Here is a 12,544-nt window from a genome sequence, read left to right as displayed (position 1 = left end):
TCAAGTTGAATTGCCAACTTGAAACCAAATGAATAAACAAAAGACATTTATACCAAAATAGAAAAGATAGGTAAAGGAAGAAAAGCATTAAAGAATAAAGCAAAAGAAATATTTGAAGTAACAATGGTTAAGAATCTTCTAAAATTGATTACAGACACCAAACGAGATCCAGGAAGAATAGAGGACAACAGACAAGATATATACCAAGAAATGTACACATAGGCATATATATTCAAACTGCAGAAAGACGAAGACAAAGAGAAAATCTTGAAATAAGCCAAAGAGAACCTTACCTATAGAGCAATGGTCTCCAACTCCCAGGCCGCGGGAGAGCTAGAGCATTACCACCTGAGCTCCCTCCTATCAGATCAGTGGTGGCATTAGATTCTCATAAGAGCACAAACCCTGCACATGCAAGGGATCTAGGTTGTGTGCTTCTTATGAGAATCTAATGCCTGATGATCTGAGGTGGAACAGTTTCACCCCCAAACCATTCCCTGCCCCACCTCCCTGTCTATGGAAAAATTATCTTCCACAAAACCTGTCTCTGGTGGCAAAAAGGCTGGGGACCACTACTGTAGAGGAACAAGCATGAGAATTATAATGAGTTTCTCCTAAGAAACTCTGCAAGCAAAAAAAGAATGGAGTGAAATATTTAAAGTGTTGGAAAGAAGACAAAAATAAATATCTGACTAAAATTTTATATTCAGTGAAATTAACCTTCAGAGAGAAGGAAATAAGGGCTCTACCAGATAAACAAAAACTCATGGAATTTATTACCTTACCAACAGGCCTGATCTAAAAGTAATTTACAAAGAAATTTTTCAGACATAAAAAATATTATATAGGTTAGAAATTCAGATCTATGTAAAAAAAAGGCACTGTCAGAAAAAGAATAAATGAAGGTAAGGTAAATTGTTTTATTTTTAATTAATCTAAAATTACAGATTATTTTTAAAATAACAATCTATTGAATGATTATAACATATAGGTAAGTAAAATAAATGGCAATACTCTAAGAGATGGGAAGGAGGAATTGGGAATATTCTGTTATAAGGTACAGGTACTACACATGAAAATAGTGTTATCTGAGGGTAGATTTAGATTCATTAAAAATATAAATTGCAGAATCTAGGACAACCAGCAAAAAATTTTTTACAGAGGTGTTATTAGGCACTGATTGAAACTGGTAGCATTTGCCCGGGCGAATCAGAGTGGATCCTGAGAGTTGGCACTGAGACTTTCAATCAGTTGGGCTCTCTGCAGCAGGAGATCTGAGTGGTGTGTTCCCATGGCTGCCACATAATATGTGTGTGTGTGTGTGTGTACATTTGCACGTGTGTGTGTACATTTGCACGTGTGTGTGTTTATGAAATAAAAGTTGCTTTTCAAATTAGAGAAGAAAGGAAGACAAGTTCAATAAATGGCACTGAAAAATATTGGCTAGCATAAACGCTTCGTGGTAGCAGCAACTCGGTCATATTTTTAACTGGATTTCCACTACCTAGAACTATGGCTACTATATTACGGTAGAAAGTAATGGGAACAGGGTAATGTTCTAATATCGGTTGTGGTGATAGACCCATAACTCCGTAAATATACTAAAAACTATTCAATTGTGCACTTTAAATGGGTGAATTGTGTGATATGAATTATACCCTAATAATGCTAATTAAAATATAATCTAAAACAATGTTACATATTTTCTGTAAGGGCATATAGATGCACATAAATTAATTGAAAAAGCTTACACACCAAGTTTATAATGATGTATCTGAGGAAGAAGAGGGGACAGAATTAACAACATTCATAAAATAGATTTTAGCTGTATACTTATTTCAATCTTTAGGTATTATGTATTTGAGTACTATTAGTGCAATTGATAACTAATTCTCAAGTCATTTGCCTAATAGAGGGTTTTTCTGCGCCAGACCTATTGAAGGACTTCAGTAAAGTGAGGTTCAGATTTCTCCATCCCTCTTCCCACTCAAATGTCTCATCACCAAATCTTGCAGAAAAACTGGGTGTCAGAATGGTATTCCTGTCAAGTGCAAAGTAGAAATCTTTTTTGGAGGGGATGGTGGGGAGGTAATCTCTCTTTGTCACCCAGGCTGGAGTGCAGTGGCACTATCTTGGCTCACTGCAACTTCCGCCTCCTGGGTTCAAGCGATTCTCCTGCCTGAGTCGCCTGAGTAGCTAGGATTAGAGGTTCCCACTACCATGCCCGGGTAACTTTTGTATTTTAGTAAAGATAGGGTTTCACCGTGTTAGTCAGGCTGGTCTTGAACTCCTGACCTCAAATGATCCACCACCTCAGTCTCCCAAAGTGCTGGGATTGCAGGCATGAGTCACCGCTCCCAGCCTAAAGTAGAAATCTTGAGAAGTGCACTAAAGTGCTACCCAAAATGCTACCCTTCTACTCAGCAGCAACTTGATTTTCCCGTAATGTAAGGTGGCAGCCCACAGCCCATGTCACACTCACTCCACTCATATTCAGCTGTGCATTCTATGAGGAGTGTTGTTCTAGTTTATGAGCAAGCTAAGAAAGTTGCTTCCACTCATGCCTGATTTACTTATTTTATCTTCACCTGCTCCAGCTCCTTCCACCTTCCCCACCCAAAACTCTGAAATAATGGGCAGGGTCAAATTAATAATAACTAAACAAAAATATCAACTTGAACTCATTTTGCTGTATAAAAGATATGCTACTTAATCTGTGACAGGCCTGAAATATGTAAAAGATTAAATAAAACAATTTTAATATCAAAAATCTGAAAGAACAAACTACTCAGCTAGACAGCCACACAGTAAAAATTTACTACTGTAAATCCGCAAAAGAAGTTTCAGCTTAATGAACATGTTAAGATTACAATGGGCAGTTTTTCCACAGTTTATAGAACAATCAGAACAGCACTTCAAATATTTTCCTTCTCTTCTAAGATCTGTAGAATTTAATTCATAACATCTTGAATTTCCAAATTAAAATCACCTTTAATGATAGAATTTCAGCCAGCCATAGAAACAAAGAATGTTAGATGGTCTAAGTAATTATATTTATCAAAACTATATCTATATTTAAATGGCAGATCTAAAAACAAATGAGGTTTCTGTAAGCCAGAAAGTAATTAGTCTCAGGTGTTTTCTGTTAATAAACTAGGATAAACATAGGGCCAGACTTGCGAAATAACTTTTCTTAATTGAAAAAATCAAGGGTTTAATGTTTACTCTCTTTTCCCAAAGTGATCTAGAAAACTGTGTTCTCTGCTAAAGAAGAGAATGTAATTTCATTTATCCTTCAAGCTTTGAAGTACCACTTTATTTTTCCAAATAACCAGGTGGATATTGAAATAATGTAAATTAGGAAACTGATAAACCAGAGCTTTCAATCAACTGTTAATTATTGACCATCTATTTTGTATGTATGACTCTAGGAGCCAGGGTCCAACACACTATTTACTAAATATGTCTCCTATCTCAGGAGATTTCTAATCTAAACTGAAATATATGAAATAACAAGCATCAGTGGTATTTTGTGGGATACACTCTCTATGTCTGATTAAATGGTGAGTAAGTATAGTAATCATATTTATGGGGGACTACTATAATAAGGAAATGAGAATGGAACTGGAACTTGGAAGATGCCTGGGAGATTCAGAGGTGAAGAGGATAAAGAAGAATGCCAGGCAAGTCAACCATCAAGCCAATAGCAGAGGGTTCAGACTGAGGAGTGTGATATGCTCACTGATTTAAAAAAGTATTTTCTGATATAAGAGAAAGGTGTTCATAAAAGAATAGAGGAAAGTAGTAGGACAAGTAGAGTAGGATCCGATTAATAGAAGCTTTAAATCCAGGCTGAGGAGCCTAAACTTACCTTGATAAGAAATAGGGTATATGGAAGGTTTCAGAGTAGAAGAGAGAACCTCATCAAAGTGGTAGGTCAAGACCAGGTTGGCTCTGATTTTGCAAGAGATAATTCCTCTAAATAATTTTGTTATAGCATTATTATCTAGATGGAAGTAAAATTGGATTTAAATTTTTAATTAATGTTAATTTTCTTTACTTACTATTGTGAGTGTCAAAGAAACGTATGAATAAAAGATAATTTCTGATATTCAATCCCAGGTAAGCAGAACTGATGGAGATATGCAAGATGGAGAAGATTATGAGTTCACCTGCAAACACACTGACTTGGTGGTTACAGCAGTGAGCTCATGTTAAAAACTCAGGAAACATGTATATAGATGTGTGTGTGTGTGTGTGTGTGTGTGTGTGTGTGTGTGTGTATGTAGAACCAGAACTTAGATGAGAATTATCTGGAAATGGAGATGTGAAACTCAACAGCATAGTTGAAAAGGAAGTACATAGAAAAAAAAAAAAAAAAAAAAAAAAACAGGACTGAGGTCCCAAAACTGGAACTCAGTAGTATCAGTGGTTAAAGAAGAGGAACTAGCTAAGGGGGAAAAAAAAGCACTAATCAGAGAAGCAGGAAGCCAAACAGGACATTAGGATATTATTTCGTGGGGGCAATGGAATAAGACAGTTCAGGAAGGGTGGGGTCACCAATTTCAGATGCTACAGAATCATCAAAGAGAATGAGAACAAAGAAAAGGGCCGTGGGGTTTGCAATCACACACACACACATACACACACACAACCACAAAAACAAACAAATAAACAAACAAAAAAATGTACGTCATTGGTGACCTAGAAAGAATACACATGGTGAAGTTTTTCAAATTGCATACTAAAAAGCACAACGTTTGATTTACACTAACATTTAAAATGCTGTTTCTGTTTCTCCCTGAAAGACAAAAGGCTAGTTTGTCTGGCATTTGCAGTATTACTCAATACCTCAACACAACTGCAGCTCTATAAAAAGTTTATAACAGGAGTCCTAAGATATTTAAAGTGATTTTATATAATAAAAATGTTAGTGGAATATAGCACTATACACAATGACCCTTTTAGTATGTTATCAATGTAGATTATATAAAGGGGTACCTAATGTAATGACAAATTCCACGTCGTAAATCTTCAAGCTCACTCCCAAAAAATAGTCAAAAGTAAGTATCAAAAATCTGTAAATGCCAAGATCAAGTATGCTGTTTTAGCTTTAATGTAACTCACTGCATTATCATTCGTTTTGTCAAATATGCACTTCATATTAAAAAGACTATATGATTCACCAAACACAATACCCTAAAGGGTTAACTGTGGTTGGAAAAATGTGGAGAGTAAGTTAGAAATCTACAACAATTAACCTAATGGAATGCTTTCACAGGCCTATAATTTTCTTCCTACTTTTTCTAACAAAGCTAAATTGCTTTATCTCCAATACCACAATAACATCATTAAAGTTAGAAATGAAATCAATAATATTCCAAGGAACTGGCTCTCTTGACCATAATAACAATATTTTATCCTCTTTTAAGCAAGAAAATATAGTCTTGTGACAAAAAGCATATTTTGGGAGCAAACTTGGCTTCTCCCAGTAGCACTGCTATACCATCTCAGCTAAGTCCCTTAACTTCAGTCATTAATTTTCTTGTCTCTCAAATACAAATAATGATTCTAGCGCTATTTACCTCATAGAGTTTTTTATGAAAAAATGAGAAATCAATGTAAAAATACTAGCCCTTATAGATTTAATCCATTTTTTCCAGGTTAAAAGTAATGATTATTTAAATATATTAATATGTAAGTATTGGTTTTATGAAAATAGGCAGCTCTCCTGCCAATTTTTGCACAATGGAAGCTTTAGACCAATTAATTATTAAAAGAATAATATACGTTTGATATTTTGTAGCAGAAAATGGATGGTCATTGCGTTCTAATTTATTCTTGTCAAATGAATTGTAGCATCTAGAAGGCTGAAAGAAAATACACCTTTTTTTCCCCTGTCTTAGGCTCGATCACCTTTATAGCAAGCTTATCTTCTGAATTTTCTTTCTTTCCATAACTGCATTAGAATGTTTACGTTAGCTGTCAGAGGGGGAGTAAACCCCAAAGCCACAAGCAGCCTGGCTAGCTCAAGGGAATTATGGCAGAGCTCCCATTAGAGGGTTCTTATTGTTGGCGAGAGTAACTGTTCACAATCATACTTTAAGACTCCCTGCAACTAAAGGGTTTGTTTTGTATTTGTATGCACTCTAAGCATCCTCCTTACATGAAACATTACTCATCAATGCATATGGCCCATTAACATTTGACCGTTGTCCACATGGCAAATGCTGTATACTCCCTAGGAGCAGGCAAGGGGTTACACAAAGGCTGTAGGGAGTTCTAGGGTCAATAGGTTTTCCTAACTGACTTAATTAGGTACTAATTAGCCATTATGAATAAAAGTCTCATTCTGATCAACATTTCCTAAACAATTAGTTGAGTTGGTCTGATTTTTGCATTAAGCAACTACTGCTGTGCAATCCCCCTCACCTTTTTAAATAACCCTGGGATATTTCAGAAAATTATTCAATTATTCTCATTCTTCCTCGGTATTCTTCCCTCAAGAGTCCTTCAAAATGTTCATGCTGTTATCACCATATATATTAATTGCATGCATTTAAATGTTATGGGTTATACATATTATGCTTTACTTATACCCTAAATCAGGTCAAACTTTTTTTCAAATGTTTAGATGACCTCCAACAACTCCTCATTCCTTTTTCAATCAATGTTTCATCCATTCCAAGCAGTTATTAGAGATAGCAATTGCTGAAAACCTAAGCAGAAACCTCAGAATCCACTGCTGTTCTGTTTTAATTTTCAAAATCTGGAAGCATCTCAGATATTTTATCATTGCCACATATCACTAAATCTATAGATTTATTTCAAGAAAATGTTATTGTAAAATTCCAAACATAACTACTTAACAATCATTGAATCTTCTGTTAGCCTATTGTTTATAATCTATATCAGGTTTTGATTAGTAAGGTATCTAAATAAATTTGGAAACAAGCTTTTATTCACTTATATAGAACTGAGCACAGAATTGCTGTTGCATTATAATTTTAAGTACTCTTATATTCATTTTCTGCTGCTCTGTAACAAATTACCATAAAACAACACCCATTTATTATCCCAGAGTTCTGTAAGCTAAAAATCCGGTCCCAGCTCAACTGGGTTCTCCACTCAAGGTCAATGGATGAGCTATGTTCTCACTTAGAATCTTGATGAGGGAATAATCCATTTCCATGCCCTTTCAAGGTGTTGACAGAATCCAGCTGCTTGTGGATGTAGGAGTCAGGTCCCAGTTTTCTTGCTGGCTGTTGACTAGAGTTGTTCTCATCTCCTACAGGCCACGTTTATGTCCAAAATAGCTCTCTTCACAACACAGCAAATTGCTTCTTGAAAGCCAAAGACAGTGAGAAATAAAAATTATAAGCTCCCCAACCAACTCAACGGATACCTTCTTGGTAAAGAACCCCTGAAAAAACTTGAAAACTGAGTTCCTGGTCCTGACAGGAGGGAAGGTGGAACAGGCCTCCTTATATCTCCTCCCTTACTAACTGCCATTCACAGGTGATTTCAGCCAACAGCCTGACTGTTGCCCCTCTTTTTTGTGGTTTGGACACAGCCACTGACCAGCATTCCTTCCTGATAAAAACCACTGACCAGGGAGTGGCTCTGCCCAGTCTACAAAAGCTACACACAGAGGGCCTTACAGGCCTCTGCTCCACCGTTTGATGTATAAAGCCTGACTACAATACATTTAAATGTTAAGTATCCACCCAAAGTGAACATGGCGCACATGTTGCATACATGTTAGCCTACTACGCATGTGTGCACTTCCTCTCCATGAATCTCAGAGATCCTTCTGTAACCTGTTGAGTACATATGTTAGCCAACCCATTCAGCATAAATTCCTGTCTCATTTGTCCCTCCCTCAAAGTGCTCCTCTCTGCTTTTGCCAGAGGCTGTGCTTCCTAGCCTGGGAGATAGCCTGACTGGAGGCTACAACTCTTTATGAGAAATAGTACTCTTTTTCTAAATTTATGAACCACCTCATTCTTCAGTTGACAAAAGCATCTGCAGCTTCTATCTCAAGCCTTTCAAAAAAAACTCACTTGATCAGGTGAGGCCTACCCCAGATAATTTTTCTTCGGATTATGTTAACAATACCTGATTACACTTGCATATCCTTTCACCTTTGATGAACATAACTTAATCACGGGAATAATATTTGCCAAATTCATGTGTTTTGCCCAGAGTCAAGTGGAGGAGATAACTCAAGCGCATGAGTGATACAGGGCAGGAATCATATGGCCATCTTAGAATTCTAACATACTCTAATTTTTTTAAAAAAACTGATAATTAAGACAGTGCTGATATTGTTGTTGATGTTATGGTTCTTATTTTACTGGAGTCTACTTGAAAATAACATCAACTCTTCAGGGCATTGCAAGAAATATAACGGGAAACTTTTGCTGAAAACATCTAACCGTCATGATGGTAAGCTATATTTATGAAGATTGCCTGATTGCTCTTGATATTCTAAACATTATCTTGAAGCAAGATTGTTTGGGAGTTAAGACACATGCAGCACATTGCTTGGTCCCTCAAAGTTTTGAATTTATTATTCTTCACTTTCCTATTACCTCTCAGCCTTTATTGCTTAGAAAAAACATTCCTGAGAATGGCATCATAATGTTTGTGATACGGTTGATGCTCACTATATAATATGGTAACATCTTTATGAAAGAGATTTGCACCAGGCACTGTGGTGCATGCCTGTAGTCCCAACTACTTAGGAGGCTGAGGCAGGAGAATCACTTGAGCCCAGGAGTTCTGGATCATAGTGCCCTATGCCAATTGGATGTCCACACTAAGTTCAGCATCAATATGATAACCTCCTGGGAGTGGGGTCCACCAGTTGCCGAAGGAGGGGTGAACTGGCCCAGGTCAGAAATGGAGCAAGTCAAAATTCCCATTCTCATCAATAATAGGATCACACTTGTGAATAGTTACTGCACCCCAGTCTGGACAACATAGTGAGACCCTGTCTTGAAAGAAACAAAGAAAGGAAGAGAAAGAAAAAAAGAGAGAGAGAGAGAAAGGAAGGGAAGAAAAGAAGAAAAGAAAGAAAGAAAAGAAAGAAAGAAAGAAAAGAAGAAAGAAAAAAGGAAAGAAAGAGAAAGAGAGAAAGGAAAGAAAGAAAGAAGAAAGAAGAAAGAAAGAAAGAAAGAAAGAAAGAAAGAAAGAAAGAAAGAAAGAAAGAAAGAAAGAAAGAAAGAAAGAAAGAAAGAAAGAAAGAAAGAGAAAGAAAGAAAAAGAAAGGAAGGAAGGAAGGAAGAAAGGAAAGAAGGAAGGAAGGAAGGAAGGAAAAAGGAGAAGGAGGAGGAGAGGAAAAAGGGAAGGAAGGAAGGAAGATAAAGAAGAAAAATTTGCGTCAGCTTTCAGTAGAAGGAATAACTGTATGTCTTCGAGAAAACTAGTTTGTATCATATGGATGTTGACTTATATAACAGATGAAGATTCCAGTTTTGTCTTAGCCACCAGGAAGCATACAAGTAAATTTATAACATACACCTAGGAAATACAAAGACATTTGGGGTACAATCTTTACTCTAATTTTAATTTATTTTCTTACCTGTATTTTTCTTATCACTTTGAACTTCTCTGTTTATTTTTTTAATCTCATGGTTCAACAGTTACCTTCATAAATTCCCTTAATGTTTTTCTGAAATAATCAATTAATATTTATCAAGCATTGTAAATTGAGCAATTTAAGCACTGCTGCAGTGCTTAAACACTAAAACACACTCTTTAATTGCTCCTTGAAACAAGAGATTAACTAATGTGTTCGTGAAATAATTAAGAATGCACATAAAAGAAAATTAGAAACGCGTTAAAAGTAATATAGAAATTAGCATGTGTATTAACCATTATAGCATACATCAGTGTAGCACTTTATAATATAAATGCTCCTTTTGAATAACCAAATACCATCAGGCCTGACTTGTAGTACAAATGAAGTCATATGAATTCTAACAAGCAAAATTCCTACTCTTGCATCTGTCTGCTCATGTAATTTCCTAATTCTATTGACAATGTCCACTCCAACTATTTTGAGAAGTTCCCCAAAGATTGTCTCATGCTCAACCCAGTCAGTCAGTCACAGTCACCATTTGATACATGTCTTTGCCATCTTTTATTTCTGATCTGGCTCCTGTTTTTCAACTCTTGTGGGTTACATAGTATCTTAAGGTGTTTCTTATAATGCTTGGGGTATCCAGACAAGCAATGATTTCTTGTAGTCCTCCTAATCTGCCTTTTTAAATATGATCAAATTGGTTCTAGGGTCATGAAAAGAAATGAAAATTACTCTTTCTAAAACCCTCAGCCATGCTTTCTCACCTGGACAACAAACCAGCACTGCTTTTACTTAGAGTTTACAATCTTAAATTTTCGACTCTACCTTCTGGCCCTATCTCTCTAAATATTATGGCTAAAATCCTTTTGATAAGATTACATAGGAGGATTATTCTTATTTATGCTCCTTCATCCTTACCTTCTTCCCCCTTGCCTTTTTGTAAACTCTTGGCCTAAAAAAAATACTCATCCTTCTTTCTCCAAAAGAAGAAAATCTAGCAAAACATATCAGCTCCTGCCTATAGTCCCAGCTATTCAGGAGGCCGAGGTGGGATGATTGCTTGGGCCCAGGACATTGAGGCTGCATTGAGCTAAGATCAGGCCACTGTACTCCAGCCTGGGCAACAGAGCAAGACCCCCATCTCTTTAAAAGTAAATAAAGATATATGTATAATCTACTATCATCATCTTCTTCATTATTGAGGGTGCACTAAATAGTAAGCACACCAAAATCAGTGATTTCTAGAAATAGTGAATGCACAGGGTATTAAAAACTTACCCACATTCATTCTGCTAGTAAGTGGAGAGGGGAGCTGAAACTCAAACCTAGGTAGTCAAACTCCACAGCCCACATTCTTTTTCTCATACACTGTATCAATTTTTTAATGTAAGTCAGTAGGTGCAAATGGGGTCATGTAGTCAACCCTGAGTCCCACTTCAGTCTTTCTAAATATCCAGTTAAATTCACAATTTCTGGGCAGTGATAAACCCATAAATTCTCCTTCGTTAATGAAAAAGAAAATATGATTCAAAGAAACAAAATGATTTTTCTAAGGTTTAATGCTTAATACCTGGTAAAGGTAGGATTCATTGCCCTATCGGATCAATACCTTGAGGTCAGATACTCATCTTTATATCTCCAACACTTGCAAAAGTGGCAGCATTTAGAATGCCCTCAAAAAAAATGTTGGTTGGATGAATGAGTTAATAGTGAATAAAATTAAGAACATCTGATTCTTAATTCAATGCTCTTATTTCTTTATACCCCAGTTGACCCCACGATATCAGTGGTCCAAAAGAGAAGTGTCTCTAAAGTAGTACTCATCTAGAAAAAAATTTTTTTTATTCAGGTTTTGAAATCAATGAAGAATTTTTAAAAGTGGAAGAGACATAAATCTTATACGGGTGCAACGGCATGTAAGAAGGTATGTGGGAAACATGTGTATCTGTAAGTGATGTTAAATGTATTTGATTGGCTAAGATCTGGATTGCGTGTAAGGAAGGAAGGACCAGTTGAAGGAAGCCCAGCTTTTTCTAGTTCTGCTTTTATATATTTATTTATTTATTTTTATTTATATTTATATTTTCATATTTTTAGTAGAGATGGGGTTTCACTAGGTTAGTCAGGCTGGTCTCAAATGCCCGACTTCGTGATCCACCCACCTCGGCCTCCCGAAGTGTTGGGATTACAGGCATGAGCCACTGCCTCCGGCCTCTAGTTCTGCTTTTAAACATTAAAATGTGTTGGGAAATTCTGAAGACAATATTATTTTTATTGAGTACTATTAAAAAATAAGTGCATAAAACATCATGAAACTAAAGAAAGAACAATGACATGTTAAAGGCATGCAGATATTTCAGTAGAGAGTCACTGTGTGTTTCTAAGTAGGAAAAGCACATGATTTAAAAACATAAAAAATAAAAGCCAAACCTCTGTTTTATGTGTGTAAGGAAGGGCTTAGATTTTATTTAAGGGGATTAGCAGTCTATCACTGTTGATTTCACCTTATAAAAGTAACTGTTCATAATCTTATGAGAAATTCTTAGTTTATTTTTTTTAATTTTTTTTTAATTTATTTATTATTATTATACTTTAAGTTGTAGGGTACATGTGCATAACGTGCAGGTTTGTTACATATGTATACTTGTGCCATGTTGCTGTGCTGCACCCATCAACTCGTCATTTACATCAGGTATAACTCCCAATGCAATCCCTCCCCTCTCCCCCCTCCCCATGATAGGCCCCGGTGTGTGATGTTCCCCTTCCTGAGTCCGAGTGATCTCATTGTTCAGTTCCCACCTATGAGTGAGAACATGCGGTGTTTGGTTTTCTGTTCTTGTGATAGTTTGCTAAGAATGATGGATTCCAGCTGCATCCATGTCCCTACAAAGGACTCAAACTCATCCTTTTTGATGGCTGCATAGTATTCCATGGTGTATATGTGCCACATTTTCT

Source organism: Macaca nemestrina, chromosome 6, assembly GCF_043159975.1.
Source record: "Macaca nemestrina isolate mMacNem1 chromosome 6, mMacNem.hap1, whole genome shotgun sequence".
In the NCBI taxonomy this organism is placed as follows: domain Eukaryota; kingdom Metazoa; phylum Chordata; class Mammalia; order Primates; family Cercopithecidae; genus Macaca; species Macaca nemestrina.
The sequence above is the reverse complement of the archived record's forward strand: the minus strand, read 5'-3'. Positions refer to the sequence as shown.